Here is a 16,676-nt window from a genome sequence, read left to right on the forward strand (position 1 = left end):
CTCAGACTGACAGACTGGCAGGCACAGACATTGCTTGGGTAAATTAAATAGGGAGGGTCTGATTATTTTATTTACTTATTTTTTTAATTGTAGTTGACATATACTATTATATTAGTTTCAGGTGTATAACATTGTGATTTGCCGTTTATACATGTTACAAAATGCCCACCACATAAGTGTAGTTATCATCTGTCACTAAACAAAGTTATTACAATATTATCGACTCTATTTCCTATGGTGTACTTTACATTCCTGTGACTTATTTATTTTATAACTGGAATTTTGCACCTCTTAATCCCCTTCACCTGTTTTGCCCATCCTTTTGGCAACTACCAGTTCATTCTCTGTATTTATGAGTCTGTTTCTGTTTTGTTCTATTTATTCAGTTGTTTTGTTTTTTTAGATTCCACATATTAAGTAAAATCATATGGTATTTGTCTTTCTCTGTCTGACTTACTTCACTTAGCAAAATATCCTCTAGGTCCACCCATGTTGTGACAAATGGCAAGATTTTATTCCTTTTAAAGCCTAAGTAATGTTCCATTAGATAGATAGATAGATAGATAGATAGATAGATAGATAGATAGATAGATAGATGATAGATAGATAGCTAATCATATCTTATTTATCCATTCATCTATAGATGGACACTTGGGCATCTTCCATATCTTGAATATTGTAAATAAGGCTTCAATAAACATAGGGGTACAGGTATCTTTTCAAGTTAGTGTTTTCATTTCATACCCTGTAGTGAAATTGCTAAATAGTGTGGTATTTATCTTTTTAATTTTTTGAGGAAACTCCATCCTGTTTTCCACAGTGGCTGCACCAATTTACATTCCCACCAACAGTGCAAGATGTTCCTTTTTCTCCACATCCTCACCAACACTTGTTATTTCTTGCCTTTTTGATATTAGCCATTCTGACAGGTGTGAAGTGATACCTCATTGTGGTTTTGATTTGCATTTTCCTAATGCTTAGTGATATTGAACATCTTTCCTTATGTTTGTTGGTCATCTGTATGTCTTCCTTGGGGGTCTGTTTATTTTAAAGAGTCTTTTATAAAAGAGTTAAATTAAGGATTTACAGTAAATAGACTGGCAACATTCTCTAGGATTGACTGAAATGCAAGCTTTAAGACCATAAAGCCCTTCTTCTGGATCTCCTAATCTGAGAGTTAGGATTTAATCAGAATGTGTGGAAGTCCAAATATATCCCCCTGAAGAATCACTTCATACACATGAGCGGTTCTGTGTGTAGGCTGGTCTGGATGCATACCAGACACCCTATCATCTAGGGCAAATTCAACTCATTAATCTCAATAGTATACAATAGACACCAAGCTCACAGAGTGCAGAGCAGTTCTGTAAACTCAGGGAGATGGCCAGCAACCACCCTGCTCAGCTGGAGGTACACACTCATGGATGCCTATGTCAAGCAGGACTTTTTTTTTTTTTTAATTTTATTTATTTATTTGACAGAGAGAGACACAGCGAGAGAGGGAACACAAACAGGGGGAATGGGAGAGGGAGAAGCAGGCCTCCTACGGAGCAGGGAGCCCGATGCGGGGCTCGATCCCAGGACCCCGGGATCATGACCTGAGCCAAAGGCAGATGCTTAACGACTGAGCCACCCAGGCGCCCCTCAAGCAGGACTTTTGCACTCACCAGCACACACTTGAATTCTAAGGGGCAAGAATCAAGTAGGAACCAGGGTTATATTTCAAACTTCAAAATTCTTCGCTAAGCAAAATGGGGTTGGGTGCTGATAATCAAAATGCACAAAGTTCTTTTTTCTTTCTTTTTTTTTTTTTCCTTTAAAAACACTTATGGCTGAGAATAAAAGAGAAAAGGTTATATCTTAAATCTTTTTAGTGACAATTGCTCACTTGCTATCAGAATACACTTAACTTCATCTGTCCTTTTGCCATGTCTTCTCAAGAGGAGTAATGCTGTTGTAATCATAATTCAATCACACCAGTTGAACACCATCTCATTGGAATGGGATGGAATTAAAGACAATCATCTCAAACAAAAGTTTAACAATTTCTTCTGCTTAAGGACCTGAGAAAAGTAGTATAGAAAGAGACAGGGATAATCAAAAATGGCAGAGGGTAAAATTTAAAGAACTTTACTTTCTTAAAAGACATAAAATTTGGGCTTCAAAGAGTTATAGACATAATATGTACATTTACAGAGGAAAATATATAACAAGTTTCTTTGTTACTGTTTTTTTAATGTTTTATTTGATATCTTATAGTAACATTTGCTCATTGTAGAAATTTTAGAAAATAAAGATAAGGAAAAAAGGAGAAAATTGAAATCAACCATGATCCTGCCACTCTGAGACATTCTCTGTTGATTCTACATTTGCATATGTCTGTCTTTATCTATCTACACACACACACAAACACACAATTCTTACAAATTGTATTGTCATTTTATACTCTTAACAATATATCTTCATGGTAAGCAATACTATTTATCCATATCCAGTTCTCCTCTACTTTCATGTTCATAAGATGACTTACTTCCCTATCCTCTGAGGTTGGATGTAGCCATTGACTTTGGCAATTAAGATGTGAGCTGAAGTGACGTATGTCTCTTTGGGGTGGAAGTATTTAATTTCCAATAGAGACTGGCTGAACTTCTCTTCTCCTGCTGTGACACGAAGTTGCTATAAGATGGAAATAGCCTGAAATTCTAAGTCAACACATGGAGGAGAGCTGCCCTTGAGAGTCACCAGCTCAGTGGGGTCTTTGTGTAAGACACTGAAAACTTTGGGGCTATTTGAGCAGCATAATGTAGTTTTATTCTGACCAATGCAATCTTTAGCATTGTTGGGACATTAAACATTCTAAAAAATCATTAAGAGACTGAACTACATTTCATCATAATTTATTCAGCCAGTCTCTTATTATTGAATATTTAAATTACTTCTAATGTATAAGCAATATTATAAGGAACATATCATTAGTTAAATTTTTGCTCATATCCATGGTTATTTCCTTAAGGTGCAATCATAGATGGAAAAGTCAGTTCGAAAGATATATAATGATATATATAAAACCAAAATTTTTTAAAACATTAATAAATTAAATTAAAATATATATATATATAGCACCTAATCATCCTACAAAAAGATTGTTGACAGAACCATCAATGACATAAAATATAGAAGATTTTTCTGTTTAATATAGGTATTCTATCGTATCTTTTAAAGGTGAAAATGGCATCCTATAGTTTTGGGGTTTTTTTTTAAGATTTATTTACTTATTTATTTATTTGAAAAAGAGAGAGAGTAGGGAGAGGGGCAGAGAGAGACAATCTTGAAGCAGACTCCTTGCTGAGCAGGGAGCCCCACACGGGGCTCATCTCACTACCCACAAGATCATGACCTGAGCAGAAACCAAGAGTTGGATGCTCAACCAACTGAGCCTCCAGGTGCCCCAACACCCTATAGTTTGTAATTACATTTCTGTGAGTTAAATGATTTTTCATAATTGTCTAGGTTATTTGTATTTCCTCTTTTGTGTTTGTCTTTTCATCATTTTCTGATTTCTTAAGATCCCTCCATTTGCTAAGTATATAATTATTGATAATATTAAAACAATGATACATTCATTAAAAATTAACCTTTGTCATATGTACTATGCACCCTTTTTCCAGCTACTAATTTGGTTGGGAACATTTCACTGCTATTTATATTTTTTAATGTACAGATGTGTTGAGAGTTTTGTTTCTCAGGTTATCAGATCTATTAATATTTTCCTTTATGTTTTTTGCCTCTAGCAACATGTCATAACTATCTTCTTCATCCCCCACATAGAAATACATATTTTTCTAGTACTTTATGATTTTGTTTTTATACTTAAATCTTTGATCCATATGGTATATAAGTTGTATATGGCATAAAATTCAGATCTATTTTTTCCCACAGATGGCTGGTTTTCCTAACAATGCTTACTGAATAATTCCTCCTTTCCCTACAAATTTTAAATGCCATGTGTATCCATATACCGAGTTCTCAAAAATACTTGAGGCTGGACCTGTATTCCGTCCTACTGACCAATCTGTCTACATCCAAATTGGTACCAGGGTGCTTTTTTTTTTCCAGAATTTTCAAGTTTGTTTTAATGTGTATTTTATATTAGAATAGGAACACATAGTTTAGAACTGATTTTAGCTTTTTCTCCAGGCTGCTTTAATTATTTTGTCTTTATATTCTTCAATATCTCGTATCATATATTGCTATTATGTTTTGGCATTTTCTTGCCTATTTTTAAGTTTTTATTTTTTAAGATGAACTTTAAAAAATTTCAACGGGCTTTTCATTTTTTCCAGGAACTTTATTTGCGTTTTATTTAATGTCTTTTCCTTCACTAATTCACTCAACAAATACTTTTTTGTCACTTACTATGAGCCAGGAATCATTCTAGGGATTGGGGAAGCAACAGAGGACAAATAGAATTATGAAGCTTAGATTTGAAGGACAGAAGAGAAAAACAATGAACAAGATAAATAAGTACAACTGAGCTTGTTAAATAATACGAGATAAATGGAAAAAATAAAGGAGGGAAGGAGATGTGAAATATCATTGTTGGTGGTCTTCACTCAAGTTCTCCTTGAAGCAGATGCCAAGAGAATCCACATCCAATGGGTGAGAGATTCATTGGAAGAGAAGCCTGTGAAGGATAAGAGATCAGAATAAGGCAGAAGCACCTTCAGACACCGATGGAAGTGTGACATCCACAAAAAGAGAAAGGAGAAATGGAGGTGGGGTGGGTAAAGAGGACTTCGCGAGAGACTGCTGTGCAGCTCTGAGAAACTCTCAGCCGGGCTGTTGGAGAGCCTTGGTGGGTGTAAGCAGTGCGCGAAAGACAAGGAACTGGTCTGCAGAAATAGTCTTGCTGCATAATAGTACCCCACCATGCTCGGTCATTGGATGGGAGCAGCCAGGGGCGTGGCCTTTCCAAGTGAATTGTACTAGAGCCAAAGGTGCGGCAGATGCATGCACCAGGTTCTAAAGAGGTGAGAAAGAGGTGTCTGGCGACCCTCCATCGTCACCACAATGGGGGAAAGTGGTAACAATTTTAATGGGCCAGTTTTTCTTTTTAAAGATTTTATTTATTTATTTGAGAGAGAGCGTGAGCATGGAGGGTAGGGGCGGAGGGAGAAGCAGGCTCCCCGCTGAGCAGGGAGCCCAATGTGGGGCTGGATACCAGGACCATGGGATTGTGACCTGAGCCACCCAGGCGCCCCTTCTGGGCCAGTCTTAAAGTTTAGTGCATACATCTTGTACATTTTTTATTGATCCACAACTATTCTATAATTTTGGTTGAGATTGTAGATGAGGTGGGGTTCTTTTTCAAGTCATTTGAAAATTAACTATTGCCAGTCTTCAGGAAACCTAAATTGTGGCTATTTATTTTATAACCTGCCACCAACCGAATTCTTATTAATTTAGTTCTTACCTTGAGGGGCATCTCGGTGGCTCAGTTGGTTAAGCGTCTGCCTTCAGCTGGAGTCATGATCTTAGGGTCCTGGGATGGAGCCCGTATGCTGCTCCCTGCTCAGCAGGGAAAGCGTGCTTCTCCCTCTCCCTCTGCTGCTCCCCTGCTTGTGCTCTCTTGCTCATTCACTCTCTCTCTCAAATAAATAAAATCTTAAAAAAAATAATTTAGTTATTAAGCTGAGATTCTATATTGTTAAGAACATTACAAATAGTTTTGACTCTGCAGAAAATTATTCTTCATTTATTTTCCTTATTCTATTACCAAATCAAGGTTGAAATATAGTGATGATAGTGGATACATTCACTTTCAGGAAAATCCCCCCTTAAGTTTTACAGTTAAGAATTAGGCAAAAAAAAAAAAAAAAAAAGAATTAGGCTGGATGTTCTATGCCAAGACATGTGGGGAAAAAAAAAACAAACAACTAGATCAATTTTCCTAAGAAAACCTAAATTATCAAAATTAACTTGGGAAATTGATCTAGGAACATTGTCTTCACTTGTCTTTCTATAGAATTGTAAATAATATACTCTTATACACTTTCTGCCCCTCCCTATCTGTGATCGTATCTTTCATCATTCTTACTGTTTGTGGTTGTGTTTTTACTTATTCTTTTTTTCACCAGACATCAAGAAGTTTCCTTCTTTTATAGGTCTTTTCAAAGAACCAGTTCTTGAAGTAGCTATCATTTCTGCAGCTTTTTCTTTCCTAATTTATCAATTTCTGCTTTTATCTTAAGCATTTCTTGATTTGTTCTTTCCTTAATTTAATTTGATTTTCAAAGGATTTTAAGGGAGAAAAAGTGAGATATGTTTGTGTCTTTTAGAGCCACTGAGATGCCCCTCAAGCTAAGAACTAACTATGTGCATGGAGAAGCAGTTTCCACATCAGTAAGATGAGGCTCACACTAACCTCATAGGGTTAGTGTGAAGATTATTTGAGTTAATATTTTGTAAAGCTTTTGAAACAGGGCTTGGCTCACAGTAACTGCTATGTAATACAGGAATAAATTACATTTATGCAATGCTTTATCTTTTACAAAGCATTTTCACATTAATTTTCTCCATCAGTTATCATGAAAACCCCATGAGGCAAACAATTCTCATCCCTACTTTGTATTTGACAAAACTATAACTCCAACAAATCGACTTCCATGACATCACCAGTTAGTGAATGGAAGAGCCAGAGCTTATAATTCCATAATCAGTGAGTGGCTTAAAGCTGTTTTGTTTGGGGAATTTGGGTGGACACAGGGAAGTCCATGTTTTAGGCACTGGCAACAGTTGTAAATTTTGAGCCCTTCAACTGGATGGCAAGTTACCCAAGACTGGGACCAGTAGTCAAGGGTCTACTGTCAAGAAGAGCTTTGGGTTCTGGGCCTCTGGACAAGGGTGGCCAGCAGCAGCAGGTAGAAGCCAAATAAGACCGGATCTAGGAGCAGGAGATGTGTCTAATCCTGGTCCTGCCTGGTCTTACTCCATGAGCATGAGCAAGGTACTTTGTTCTGCTTTGTGTCAATTTTCTCAAATATTAAGTAGGGAAAATGAAATCTGCCCGGCTTGCATCATAATGTCACTATAGGGCTCAAAATATGCAGATGGGAGTAAAAGATTTTGAAAGCTTATTAAGTTTTCGACATACGCAAGATTCTGTGCATGTTAGAGGTATCTACTCTACTATTTTCTTTGCTTACACGCTGGGGAGTGAAAAGCAGATGTGGAAGCAGCTTCCAGACAACATGCCTGCCCCCAAATTCCTAAGCCCAGAAAACTTCTTCCATCTCTTACTCACACCAAGAGCATCATTATCTTTGCGCTGGATGAAAAGATACCTACCGTATTTCTGAACAGAAATCTAATTTCCAAGTGGCTTCTCCTGGACTGTGAACTGTAGGTAACAGAACACAACAGAATTTTCTACAGGCACTGTTTTCCATGGCATGCCCAAAACCAAGCAGGAAAGAGAGGGAACCCAAAAAATCCCCTTGGCATTTAGCTCTTCCTTACGTTGTAAGAGTGTGGGCCACCTGGGGAAAATAATCATATTAGGAGGGAAGGAGACAGATCCAATTCTGGGTTATATTAACAGAACTGTGTCTATAACTATATATTTCTCCTGATTCTAAGAATCGTCCACTGAAATCTTTTGACATTTAATTCATTATATTTAGGTTTCTTTTTTTCCAACAAGAACTGAATCTATTAAGTATGTAGTCTTTTCTTGATGAATAGGTACTTTTGATTTTCCTAAAGTTTACAGGATGGGAATTGGAAAGAGATGTGCAAATCACTACAAGATGGGCAGGTGAGTGTGGGTGGCTGCTAGTCTTCTGTTCCAAATAGAATCCTATTAAAGCTCAACAAGGGGATGTGAAAAGCTAGATTTTAGAGTTCTTCCTCCCTCTGCAAATGAGAGAATTGTTTTTTTGGGAGCTGACAGGCTTTATCCTTCATGAGTTTCATTCCTCCCTTGGTGTGTGTGGGGGGGGCGGGGCGGGGAGAGGGGGAGAGCAGGGGATAAGGAAGGAGGGGAAAAGGAAAGGGAGAGACAAATAAATCAATGTCCAAAGTATGTGCAGGAAAAGACCCAGGCCAGACTCACCATTTGAGGAGAGGGCAACAATTGTCTATAGCCACCCCTGGATGCCATTGATGCCCCACTGAAGCTAGGAAGAGCCCCTAGTGCAAAAGAACTGTCTCCTGAAAGCTCTTGTGAACTTAGGCTGCTCTTATTCAAATTTAGTTTATGTCCCTAATGGGGAAGATTATTGTCAGGTCTGGCTGCTCTGTCCTTCTCAGACCACACAGCAGCAGTGCAGGGTTGAAGGCCAGCAAGGAGTGGAAAGGAGTTAGTAATGTTGGATGTTGCTAGGTATTCAAAACCTGTTTGTGATGACACCCCCCGCCCCCTCCACACACACTATTGCCTTTAACCTACTAGAAAATTCCAAGAGTGCCAGACATTTGCATGTTTTGTTCACTGTTCTATCCCCAATGCCTTGCACATAGCAAGTACACAATAAATATTTGTGAAATGAATGAATGAATCTTTACAACTCAAATGGGAGCGGAATAATCGTCAATCTTGTTCTAAGATGAGGAAGCTAAGGTTCAGAGATGTTAAGGAGTAGACAAGCTAGGATTCAAAGCCAGGTGTGTCTTGACTCCACAGCTGATGTCTTTCAGGACACAATGCTGTCCTCAGGTAACAAACTGGAATGTCTGCAGAGGAAAGGATGGACAGAGAACTAGAAATCACATTCTATGAATCACTGAGGAGCTGAAGCATTTATTTGAGGGAAGGAACACCTCCAACTAACAAGCTCTGGAGAGTCCCTTGCCTTTTTTGGGCTTCTCTTCATCATCAGTGAGATGAAGGGGTTAGACTAGACCAGAGTGTAAGTAATCAACACATGTGGCACCATTCTCCGCTTCAGCTCCTATAGCAGACATTAATCATTGATCACACCATTCTTTCCCAATGAACTTGGATGCAACTTCATAAATATTCTTGACAACACTCTATGCAACCCTACCCACTGATTAAAGTTGGCATGCATGAGAAAGGCTCTTTGACTTCTCTTGACTAGATAATCTCTGATGTCCCTCAAATTTATTTCTATCCATCAATTCATCACTGATTCTATCTTGCTGTGTATATTGCTCAGCACACTGAGACATCATGAACAATGAAAGCTTCCAATCTTCCCTGAAAGAAGTAGCATAAAAACCAGGTAGCCTCAAGACTCTGGGTTTATCCTTATATAGTCCTCTATTCAAATTACTTTCCAGATAGAAAAAAAAGTGTTTTAACTACAAATCATTTAAATATTGTTGATAAAAAGATTCCCTTTTCAAAAACTAAGACAACACCTATTACAAAGACTGTATTCCAAGAGCTAGCTAAATTAAAGTACAAAGTTGGGACAGATTTTATAGTTAAAGTATTGGCTTCATGGATTGGCTTGTAGTCAACATTTTCTTGAGTTACACATATAGTGAAGATTGCCATGAAATAAGATGACACGTTGAAAATAACATTATCTGAGCAGTATCACATCTGGATTTTAGCCAAGCTCAATGAATATAACATAAAGTTGTTGGTAGCCTCACACCTGGGTATCTGGCTTTTAATGGTTTAAGAAGAGCAAAAGAGGGCGCCTGGGTGGCTCAGTTGGTTGAGCGGCTGCCTTCGGCTCAGGCCATGATCCTGGATTCCCTGGATCGAGTCCCGCATCGGGCTCCCTGCTCGGCAGGGAGTCTGCTTCTCCCTCTGACCCTCCCCCCTCTCATGTGCTCTCTCTCATTCTCTCTCTCAAATAAATAAATAAAATCTTTAAAAAAAAAAAAAAAGAACACAAATAACCTTCAGTACCTGATAAGGTATTCCACCAATACCATAAAAGTATAAAACTTAAATTCAGTGTTTAAAAATTCTAACATTTGTTGTTCTACCAGGGTTACTGGTTGCAAACAGCAGAAGTCAACTCTAATTGATGTAGATAGGAAGAGAATTATAAGAGGGTATTGAGACATTCAAGGAATGGATCTGAATGCTGGAGAACCAGGCTCAGAAAATAAAAAGTACAGCCAGGATCCTGCCCTATCACCACAGGCCACATGCACCCACATCCCACCACGAGGCTGGACTCAGTTGCCCTGGGCACTCACCACTGCACCAAAAACTCCTGATTTCAGCATAGCTGCTGTGCATAATGTCTAACCATCCCTGTCTCTTTTATTATTTCCTCACGAATGAAAGTCTTAGGCAGAAGCTTCAGATTAATGACACTCACCTTTTGGTCCAGTATCCAGCCATTAATGCAGGGGAGGGGAGAGAAAATACCTGCCTCCTCCTTAGGCTTCTGCTCAGTTGGGAAAGAGTTCAGGAGGTGGGCAACAAAAATGACTAGCTCATGACACCTGTTAAAATAAAATGCCCAATTAATTACAAAATGAATTTCATGTCAACATGTGAAATGCCCCAGTAACAAATAACTATAAGTTACTGAGTGGCTACTTTCAGCAATACACTGGGTACTAGATATAATCCCCTTCATATCATTTAATTCCTCATAACACCCCTAATGAAACAGATATTTTTATCCCCATGTCAGGGGTGAGGAAAGAGAATTCACCTAGGGTCACACAGCTAGTAAGCACCAAAGGCAGAATTCAAAGGAAGACCTTTCTGAAGATAACCTACTGGTTCTAACCACTAAACTGTACTGCCTTTCCGTGAACACTGCCATGGTGGTCTGGATCAGGGCTTGCCCTTACCAGGTATACAATAAATGTTTTGGCACTTCCTTTCAGCAGACATTCATTAAGTGAGTACTTACTATATAGAAGCCACCATCATGAAGCAGATACAAGAGTGTGTAAAGCTTATGTCAATTTCTAACTACAATATGGAGGATAATGAGATACTTGCAAGAAACAAATATAAGATAAGTCAAGCCCTGCATATCTCTTGAGGACAAGGATTGTGTCTTTCCTGCTCACATGATATCCTCAGTACCTCAGAGTGCTTGGCCCATAGCGGGCTCCCAGTAAATATTTAATGAAGGGCTTAAAAATAACTAATATTTATGAAGCACTTACCATGAGCCAAGCACTTTGTCAAGCCCTCAAGAGATAACTACTGTTATTATCTCCATATGAGCATGGTGGCTGAGAGGTACTTTGCCTAAGATCACACGCAAGTAAGGGGCATAGTTAGTGTACAAACCCACGTAGCCTGTACCTTAAGGGTGCTTACACTCTTAAGGGGTTAAGAGTTTCATTTTGAGGTTGACTTTGCTCCAAGGAGCATGCTGCCTACAGGTCTTCACATTTGCACAGCACAACATCCACAGCAAGAGAGGGCATCCTTTTCAGTAGCTCTGTCTTAAGAGACAAGAAACATCTTTCCCAGAATTCCCTGGCAGACTCCCCTCTCTGCATCTAATTGGTTGGAATTGGTCATATGCCCATTCCTCAACTGATCCCTATAGCCAAAGTAAAGGGTGAGTTGATAGACTTTGGCCAAAGTGGCCCATCTAGCTAGATCTAGGAGTGGAGGACCCTGCCTTTTTTTTTAAATAAAGATTTTATTTATTTATTTATTTGAGAGAGAGAGAGTGAGAGAGAGCATAAGAGGGGGGAGGGTCAGAGGGGAGAAGCAGGCTCCCTGCTGAGCAGGGAGCCCTATGTGGGACTTGATCCTGGGACTCCAAGATCATGACCTGAGCTGAAGGCAGTTGCTTAACCAACTGAGCCACCCAGGCGCCCTGGAGGACCCTACCTTAATAAGACCAAGCCCTGCATCTGGAGGGCTTCCCCTGGAGCAGGTAGCTATTGGGAGATGGGTAGATACCTGAAAGTAAATTAAGGTAGTCTCAGGAAGGGGTAATGGACCAGGTAGATGCCCTTAGGCAACTATATCCCCTATAACACCTCCTCTTTAAAATTCCACAATGGCTCCCTGCAAATGTCAGAACAATGTCCAAATGCCTTGGCAAGGCATACAACTTCCTTCATTCACCATTTGCTTTCAACCTGCCTTTCTAGGCTTGCCTCCAGCCACTGCATATTCCATAGCCTCTCCTCCTAGAACTGTTTACACTTCTCTAAAAGCTTATCTCACCTCATCCCCTTGCCTTTGCCTATGCCACTGGGTGCTTGGGAGGCTTTTCAACACTCAGTAAAAATGGCGGCTCTGACAAGAACCCATCTTTCTGCATTATTGCCTTCCCCAATCCCATCAGTGAGGTGTTGCCAGAGATGCAATTCCCAAGTATATCCATCATGGGGCGCTGTGAGACTGTCTGCACAGGTCGGCCTTCATCCCTGCTCTTAACCCCGGGGCCAGGCCCAGAGCCTGGAAAGTAAGTGGCTTGAGTCTGAAGATAAGGACTGAATGAATCTTGATGGACAATACTCTCTCAGGGTCCCAGCTTCTCCTTCCCAACCCTTATCACAATCGAAATTACTTATTCATTGATGTAATCATTCGTTTGGTGTCTATTTCCCTATAAAAATGTAAGCTCTGTGGGGGCCAGGACCATGTCTCCTGTTCACCTTGGCACCTATCACAGAGTCTGACACATTGCAAGGGTTTAATAAATACCTGTTGAATGAATATAACATCTAGGGCTTAAAGCTGCCTGAAAACTGCACGCACTATTTTTTTTTCCATCATATCTATTTCCTTCATCAAGGAAATAATATTGCTCATAGGAACAGAGAAGAAATCTAGGCTTTATTCCAGACATCTTTTCACAGCTTTGGTTGCTGGGAAGAGGCAAAACCCCCAAGTCACGTGATTTTGCATTTAGAATATTAATTTTCCCTGGGTCATGCAGAAACAGCGATACTTTCTTTAATGAAATGCTTTTGTACTAATTTCTATTTGTATGCAAAAGACGTCATCAGTTTAACACATGGATAGACGCTCCCCCACCGGCACACCCATATCTGCATAGCAGAAGAAGGGGAAAGGTTTCTGATTTATTACACATAAACAAAATGAATAAGATAACATTTTATTAGTTAGAAACCATTATAAAAACAGCAATAAAATGAGGCAGTACAAGTGGAAGACGCCCTTATCAATAAATCCTCGGAAGTTTAGGACCCTGGTGCATGTTGTAATAATAAAAAAAGATAATTAAAAGGATCAAACTGCAGAACTGTATCATTTTATCAAGAAGCAGCCCTTATAACAACAGGAAACACGGCAGTGATGGTCTGTGAATTTCTAACCTTTGTGAAAGACAGGTGTTTGAAATTCAAGTTGTTTTAGCTAAGGTGAGAAGAATCCATTTCTAGGTTGTGTCATATCGAAACATGCAAATTCAAGCAAGAAATGGCTCTTCTTTAAAATCAGTATCTTTTTTAAGTCTTGTTTCTGATGAGCAGCAAATGGCTTTATTAAATTAGCCATGTCCGTCCTATCAATTATAGTTGATATTATAACTAAGAGATGTAGATGAGAAAGACAGTTTGGTTACTTTTTCTACAAGAGACTCGGTTTTTCTTCCCTTGACTAAGAATCTTCATTTCATCCTAGAAAATCCTTATGACACATTGCAAATACTTTTTATATAAAAGCATCACAGAGAAACACTGAGACTTCAGAGGTTTTTCATTTCCCAGAGAGCCACAGTCAGTTTTTAGAAAGTAAATTGTGTCCTCTACCCTTTCCCTCCCTCCAGGTCAATGCTTCCCCTCCCCCACCCTGGTCAGTTTAATATGAGTCACTGCCTAGGCTTTGTTCTATGGAATAACATTTTCTCCTGGGAGTTGGTTCATGCAAAACACTCCCCGCTGAGAGAGTGGAAATTTACCCATAAGACATTCTTCCAGCAGCAAGACCCTGGAGGAAACCTGATCAGAATGTTTAAAGACTTGACTAGCTCCTTCTCCTTAACGCCCCACAAATGTCTCAGAGAAAAAAACATAATAAACCATTTATTTAAGGTTTATAATACCTGGTGACAACAGACACAATGAGATATGGTCTAATTTAGAAAGAAAACTGAAAATGAGTAGATTATTTCTGATATCTCTTCTGCTGCTCTGTCTTTCACGACGATTTCTGTTCTCTCTTCTTCTTTCTCATTTTGGTCTATAGCCACTCTGCCATCATCCGATTGATCAATGCATCAACTTTTTTTTAAAATAACTGCCAGATACTCAATAAGTTATGTTAAGCCAAGTAGCTATTATTTTGCAACATTTTTATAAACTCAGATGTATTTTCTGTAGTGCAAGTGACATCGATTTACTACTAAAATAATACATGCATTCATAAATGGTGTAAATCACAAGTGTTAAAAACAAAGACAACAGGTCCAAAATGGAGTCACTCATGCTAAGTCCCATGTAACCAAACTGAAAGATAACTTAATTACAGTTTTAGCCTCTCCCAGAAATGGAATCTTAAACCAGTCAATCAGGAAGTGCCTAATCAGCATAGTTAGGAAATCTGCCTGATGGACCCCTACCACCCCCTAAAGGAAAGTGACCTTGCTATAACCAATCTGTTTTTTTCTCTAGCGTAACTTCCTTGTGTCTGCTCCCTTCTGCCTATGAAAGTCTTTCATTCTGTATGTCTGCCTGAAGCTCCTTTCTATCTGCTAGATTGGTCCTACCCAATTCATGAATCATGGAATAAAGCCAATAAAATCTTTAAAATTTACTCAGTTGAATTTTGTTTTTTAACGCAAGAAAGCTTGGTTGTGATTTCTATACAAAAAAATCTTGAATCAAGCTTTGTAATATGCACACACAAATATATATAATGTAATTAATAATATAATGTAGTATCTATTATTCATATATATGTATAAATGTACATATATACATATCTTTTTTTTTTTTTAAAGGAGTAAAGTTAATGACCATGGAAGATGTGGAAAGTAAACCAGCTCAAGAACTTTGCTTCTCCCTCACCAACATTTGCCAAATTATTATGCTAAAAGTGGGAAGGAATATAACATTTCACCCAAGGCAGCTCACATTTTAGGGAGGGAGTAGGCAGAACTGGCAAAAACTGGCTGATGAACTGTCACCTGTTTGATGGCCAAGGGGCAAGCAGAGGCTTGATGGTCCCTGGGCTAGACATTTTGTCATCTTTTCTATTTATTGAGAACATTGTTATCTAGGTTTTCAAAAGTGCACTTAGAATGCACTTTACTAAATAGTATGTAGAGTTGCACAATGTATGCCTGTGTAAGAACCCTGTTAAAAATTTCAAAGTTTGCAAACTGAAAGAATAAGTGAGTGGCTCATTTAATTTATTTTAATCAGTTATATCAGGAAAATGCAATTCTATTGAAGGGAAACCTTTGCAGAATCAGAGAGCAATTATGTTTTGCGCACAGAGTACTCTTTTTTAAAAAAGACCATGTGTGCAGCATAAAAAAAAGCTTAGTAATGTCAATCATCTTGATTTCAAATTCCTTCAGTGCAGTCCTTAAACAGTGCAGAAATTATAGAAAGCAGAAGCTATTTCTCTCAAGATTTTGTGCAGCTGTTTTCTGCACTTCTTGAATATTCTTGGTAAAAATGTGTTTCTGAATGTATCTGCTTGTAAAAGTAAAAATTACTGCAGTGATGCCCTTCACCTTGTTTTAAATAGATATTCTTATACCATGTCTGAAAGAGAATAACTCACCACAGTCCCCTTGAGTGAGCTAAACCTTCACTAACTTTAAGTAATGGGATTCCCCCTAATAATTAACATCACATTATGCAAAAGAGTAGCTTAAAATTTGAGAAATAAGGGCACCTGAGTGGCTTAGTTGAGGGTCTGACTCTTGGTTTTGGCTCAGGTCATGATCTCATGGGTCATGGGACTGAGCCCATGTTGGGTTCCATGCTCAGTGGGGAGTCTGCTTGAGAATTTTTCCCTCTTCCTCGCCTCCTCCCCCCCCGCCTCCCACCCACTGCATGTGCTCTCTCTCAAATAAATAAATAAATCTTTTTAAAAAGTTGAGAAAATGATGACAATGGTACAAAATGGCAGCCTATTTTAATGGAGTTTGTTAAATTGTTGAAGATATTGGTGGAAGGCAGGTGAGAAATTTTTTCAGTGAGTACCACACTTCCAAAGAGACAGCCAATGCCATCCCTAGAGAGAGCAGAGATCTCTGCTTTCACGGATTTGAGCAGCTTTAAAATAAAGTAAGTTCATTTTGCAAGTAAAAACAATCATGTTTCCTTCCCACCTAATGCAAGTAAATCAACTTTGAGCTCAATATTGAGTTGAAATCTCATAAGATATGGTGACTTATAACCTGTCCAGATATGATTAACAAAGACCTTTGATTAAAAATGGGAATATAGATGGTTTGTGACAGGTAAATCCCTCAAGTTTGGTGTGCAAGTTTCCATTGTTTCATACATTCTTAGATTCAGGTCATTTTCTGGTCTGTAACATGGGAACTTGTGTAGATTTCATTATTATTAGAAAGTCAACCACCAGGTAGAAACTTTGAACAAATACTTCCAGTCTCCTGGAAGAAATGAATAACCTAAAAGTACAGTGTCAGTTTCACAACACTGGCAGCCCCTAGCTTAGAAATGGGCTGCACTCCAAAAGTTCACTGGGAAGCCAATGGTTTTAGCATTCAGAATGCATTTTCCTATAGATCAGTTTCATCTATTGTGGCTGGTTT

At 38.6% G+C, this 16,676-nt stretch overlaps 1 protein-coding gene and 1 long non-coding RNA gene across 2 annotated transcripts in view; both read right to left on the reverse strand.

Moving 5' to 3' along the window:
* Positions 1-4,167: 4,167 nt before the first annotated feature.
* On the reverse strand, positions 4,168-8,354 carry LOC135362918 (uncharacterized). The gene is made up of 3 exons (XR_010408372.1): positions 7,348-8,354; positions 5,474-5,664; positions 4,168-4,684 (listed from the first exon to the last, which is right to left on the reverse strand). It is a non-coding gene; the product is annotated as an uncharacterized LOC135362918 (long non-coding RNA).
* Positions 8,355-10,304: 1,950 nt separating this feature from the next.
* LOC135362901 (uncharacterized) overlaps positions 10,305-16,676 on the reverse strand; it is a 105,702-nt gene continuing 99,330 nt past the window's right edge. The window contains exon 6 of the mRNA XM_064581918.1: positions 10,305-10,434. The gene's annotated coding sequence lies outside the window, so the exon portion shown is untranslated. The remainder of the gene's footprint in view (positions 10,435-16,676) is intronic.

This window comes from Mirounga angustirostris, unplaced genomic scaffold (genome assembly GCF_029215605.1).
Source record: "Mirounga angustirostris isolate CCGP_5_RB_7025 unplaced genomic scaffold, mMirAng1.0.hap1 SCAF_2, whole genome shotgun sequence".
Lineage (NCBI taxonomy): Eukaryota > Metazoa > Chordata > Mammalia > Carnivora > Phocidae > Mirounga > Mirounga angustirostris.